The sequence below is a fragment of the Sinocyclocheilus grahami genome, unplaced genomic scaffold (genome assembly GCF_001515645.1).
Source record: "Sinocyclocheilus grahami isolate Dianchi unplaced genomic scaffold, SAMN03320097.WGS_v1.1 scaffold555.1, whole genome shotgun sequence".
In the NCBI taxonomy this organism is placed as follows: Eukaryota; Metazoa; Chordata; class Actinopteri; order Cypriniformes; family Cyprinidae; genus Sinocyclocheilus; species Sinocyclocheilus grahami.
Window position 1 is genome coordinate 13473 of NW_015505734.1, and position 5568 is coordinate 19040.

A 5568-nucleotide genomic window follows, 5' to 3' on the forward strand; every position below is an offset into this window, starting at 1 on the left:
ACACATGCAACAACAAAACCAAAAAACCAAACCGAAGTCTTCGTTTAGCTGTGTCAATTTTATAGCCAGACCAGAGGTTAAGTGACCTACCAGCTATATCCTGTTCCCAAAAGCTCCAGGAAACCCCAGCAGTACCAGCATGACAACAAAGCTCCAGCTTATTTTGATGATAATGTCATCATTGTGCACATGGGGCTGAATGCTAATGAAACATTATCCACTTTAATAGAGCTGAGGTAGATGTCTTTATTGCTAGCAGTTTCCATTGTCATATTCCACTGTCCATATGGTGTCTTTGTCTTTTACTTTAGGTTCATAAAAATAAAGACAATGTCTAGTAAGTAAAAACCATTAAAGGTGACTCAGTAAAAGTGCAGAGATGTTTTCCTTTTAACATAATTACTAATCAAAAAATTTTTTAAATCAAGAACCAGTGAAGGGAGACCGGGGGCAATTGTAAAAATTTTTACATTTTACTTCACAACTCACAGATTACTTGAAATACACTAGTCATCTTTTTATACAAGAAACAAATATAGGTGCACTAATTAATAATACAATTGATATATTTTCACTAATAAGGACAAAACTATTATATTAAGTTAAAGGGATAGTTCACCCAAAAATTAAAATGTGATATTTATCTGCTTACCCCCAGGGCATCCAAGATGTAGGTGACTTTGTTTCTTCAGTAGACCACAAACGAAGATTTTTAACTCAAACCGTTGCAGTCTGTCAGTCTTATAATGGAAGTGAATGGGAATCACAGCTTTGAGAGTAAAAAAAAACATACACAAACAAAACCTAATTAAACCCTGCGGCTCGTGACGATACATTGATGTGTAAAGACACGAAACGATTGGTCTGTGCAAGAAACTGAACAGTATTTATATCGTTTTTTACCTCTGATGCACTGCAATGTCTGAACTGTCCTGAGTACGTCCTCGACACAGCCGGGGCGTGACGCATCTTCTTCTTCTTGCTTTACGGAGGATCGCAGACTTATAAGTGCATTACCGCCACCTATCTCTCAAATGGACCATTGACACTCCTAATTGAGTACCGTACTGTTACCAAAACGTGACGTGTAAACTCTGCTGATCACGGATTGGCCGGAGAGAATCGTCACTGAATCGTCACCTGCGTCACTGAACTTGCTACGCAAACACAACAGAACCGCTAGATTTAAATCAGCACAGCCAGCGAAGGATCGAACACAACTGTTTTGAATGAGCGCACCTTTTTTTAACAACCAAAAAGTGGCTGTTTCGTTGTCTGTTGAGGAAGTACAGACGTTCCTCTCATTGATAGCAGAGGAGCGGATCCAGCGAGAGCTTGATGGGGTGACGCGGAATGAAAAAGTTTTTCAGGAGTCACGGCAGTATAGGCGGCGCAACTAACGACATGTGAATAATCCCGCCCACTGTAAAGGGATACTAAACTGCAGTGGAAACGCAAACCGAGCTGAGCCGAGCTGAGCCATGCCGTGCCGTACTGAGCCGTGCCGAGCCGAGTTGTACCATGCAGTGGAAAAGCGTCAAAAGTCACCTACATCTTGGATGCCCTGGGGGTAAGCAGATAAACATCAAATTTTCATTTTTGGGTGAACTATCCCTTTAAATGCAAGAATTCAGAGTGTTACAATTGCCCCCTTAGTGGGGGCGATTGTAACAGTGTTTGGGGACACTGAAAAATAAGTCATTAACCCACTGTATCTCAAATAAAATCCTACTTCAAAGTAATCACTTTACTGCTGTAGTATCAATTTTTTATTTTTTTTTTGTAAATGGTTCAAATTCTTTTGGATGTTAGGCATCATATGCATTCAAAAAGCAAAAGTCTATTTTTTATTTTTGCAAAAGATAAGGCAGCTACTCTAGTGGTAACTAGATTTTAATTATTTAAATATATATTTTACTCATATACATCAATCAGCTGATGAGTCAAGAACTGTCTTTAACCAAACCAGACATATTAACAGAATAAGATCATGTGGAGATAATATTCATTGTATTTTTAAAAAAGATTTAAAACCAACACATTGTTTAATGTGTAACACTAATAATTGTTAAATGTAGTTTTACATTTAAATATGTTCATTTTCTAACAGAAAAATATGTCAACACAGACAAACAAGGTGTTTACACTGAGCCATGTGGCTCAGGGGCAATTGTAACACATTATTACAATTGCCCCCGATGTTGCAGCTATGATAAAATCTTGTATGCTACGTAGACACACCTATATTAGCATAGGTTGTTCATGTTAATTTTTTATCAATAGCCTAGAGATAAAATTTATGTAAGTTTAAATTCACGGTCCTCTAAACTTCAAACAGAAGAAAAAAAATACTGTACATCCAAAAATTTACTTTTATACCTCAAAATCAGTATTTTGATGAAAACTTCTGCTGAGGTGAAATGATCATGCTCCTTTTCCACAGGCAGAAAGAGAATCCTATGAGCATGTGCAGATTAAGGCCCAATCCCAATTCTATTTTATACCCCTTCCCCTACCCCTACCCCTAGTGAAAATATTGGCCTAAGAATTGGGACACCACTACTATGCCGTCACACGTCATTATACATCTTCTAGCTTCTACAATACACATATACTGGTGTGCTGGTGTGCATTAGAGCCTTTAATTACCATTCTATATTAATGCACTGCTTACTGACAGACACACACACACACACACACATCGGATATCGCGCAGCTCACACATCCAGGAGAAAAGAAACGTGTCAACGCTGCCCCACGACTACTATTATATTAAGTTAAAGGGATAGTTCACCCAAAAATTAAAATGTGATATTTATCTGCTTACCCCCAGGGCATCCAAGATGTAGGTGACTTTGTTCTTCAGTAGACCACAAACGAAGATTTTTAACTCAAACCGTTGCAGTCTGTCAGTCTTATAATGGAAGTGAATGGGAATCACAGCTTTGAGAGTAAAAAAAAACATACACAAACAAAACCTAATTAAACCCTGCGGCTCGTGACGATACATTGATGTGTAAAGACACGAAACGATTGGTCTGTGCAAGAAACTGAACAGTATTTATATCGTTTTTTACCTCTGATGCACTGCAATGTCTGAACTGTCCTGAGTACGTCCTCGACACAGCCGGGGCGTGACGCATCTTCTTCTTCTTGCTTTACGGAGGATCGCAGACTTATAAGTGCATTACCGCCACCTATCTCTCAAATGGACCATTGACACTCCTAATTGAGTACCGTACTGTTACCAAAACGTGACGTGTAAACTCTGCTGATCACGGATTGGCCGGAGAGAATCGTCACTGAATCGTCACCTGCGTCACTGAACTTGCTACGCAAACACAACAGAACCGCTAGATTTAAATCAGCACAGCCAGCGAAGGATCGAACACAACTGTTTTGAATGAGCGCACCTTTTTTTAACAACCAAAAAGTGGCTGTTTCGTTGTCTGTTGAGGAAGTACAGACGTTCCTCTCATTGATAGCAGAGGAGCGGATCCAGCGAGAGCTTGATGGGGTGACGCGGAATGAAAAAGTTTTTCAGGAGTCACGGCAGTATAGGCGGCGCAACTAACGACATGTGAATAATCCCGCCCACTGTAAAGGGATACTAAACTGCAGTGGAAACGCAAACCGAGCTGAGCCGAGCTGAGCCATGCCGTGCCGTACTGAGCCGTGCCGAGCCGAGTTGTACCATGCAGTGGAAAAGCGTCAAAAGTCACCTACATCTTGGATGCCCTGGGGGTAAGCAGATAAACATCAAATTTTCATTTTTGGGTGAACTATCCCTTTAAATGCAAGAATTCAGAGTGTTACAATTGCCCCCTTAGTGGGGGCGATTGTAACAGTGTTTGGGGACACTGAAAAATAAGTCATTAACCCACTGTATCTCAAATAAAATCCTACTTCAAAGTAATCACTTTACTGCTGTAGTATCAATTTTTTATTTTTTTTTTGTAAATGGTTCAAATTCTTTTGGATGTTAGGCATCATATGCATTCAAAAAGCAAAAGTCTATTTTTTATTTTTGCAAAAGATAAGGCAGCTACTCTAGTGGTAACTAGATTTTAATTATTTAAATATATATTTTACTCATATACATCAATCAGCTGATGAGTCAAGAACTGTCTTTAACCAAACCAGACATATTAACAGAATAAGATCATGTGGAGATAATATTCATTGTATTTTTAAAAAAGATTTAAAACCAACACATTGTTTAATGTGTAACACTAATAATTGTTAAATGTAGTTTTACATTTAAATATGTTCATTTTCTAACAGAAAAATATGTCAACACAGACAAACAAGGTGTTTACACTGAGCCATGTGGCTCAGGGGCAATTGTAACACATTATTACAATTGCCCCCGATGTTGCAGCTATGATAAAATCTTGTATGCTACGTAGACACACCTATATTAGCATAGGTTGTTCATGTTAATTTTTTATCAATAGCCTAGAGATAAAATTTATGTAAGTTTAAATTCACGGTCCTCTAAACTTCAAACAGAAGAAAAAAAATACTGTACATCCAAAAATTTACTTTTATACCTCAAAATCAGTATTTTGATGAAAACTTCTGCTGAGGTGAAATGATCATGCTCCTTTTCCACAGGCAGAAAGAGAATCCTATGAGCATGTGCAGATTAAGGCCCAATCCCAATTCTATTTTATACCCCTTCCCCTACCCCTACCCCTAGTGAAAATATTGGCCTAAGAATTGGGACACCACTACTATGCCGTCACACGTCATTATACATCTTCTAGCTTCTACAATACACATATACTGGTGTGCTGGTGTGCATTAGAGCCTTTAATTACCATTCTATATTAATGCACTGCTTACTGACAGACACACACACACACACACACACACACACACGCGCAGCTCACACATCCAGGAGAAAAGAAACGTGTCAACGCTGCCCCACGACTTTTATTAATAACAGTTTAAATACTGAATCGCTACATTTCCAGCAACAAGAGGATAAAATAGCTGTTTTTGAAGTAAATTCACTCTAAAAAGACAAACTCACAGACGCGCATCAACGCAACTTTCATCTCTCTCTCTCTCTCTCTCTCTCTCTCTCTCTCTCTCCTGAGTACGTCCTCGACACAGCCGGGGCGTGACGCATCTTCTTCTTCTTGCTTTACGGAGGATCGCAGACTTATAAGTGCATACCCCTAGTGAAAATATTGGCCTAAGAATTGGGACACCACTACTATGCCGTCACACGTCATTATACATCTTCTAGCTTCTACAATACACATATACTGGTGTGCTGGTGTGCATTAGAGCCTTTAATTACCATTCTATATTAATGCACTGCTTACTGACAGACACACACACACACACACACATCGGATATCGCGCAGCTCACACATCCAGGAGAAAAGAAACGTGTCAACGCTGCCCCACGACTTTTATTAATAACAGTTTAAATACTGAATCGCTACATTTCCAGCAACAAGAGGATAAAATAGCTGTTTTTGAAGTAAATTCACTCTAAAAAGACAAACTCACAGACGCGCATCAACGCAACTTTCATCTCTCTCTCTCTCTCTC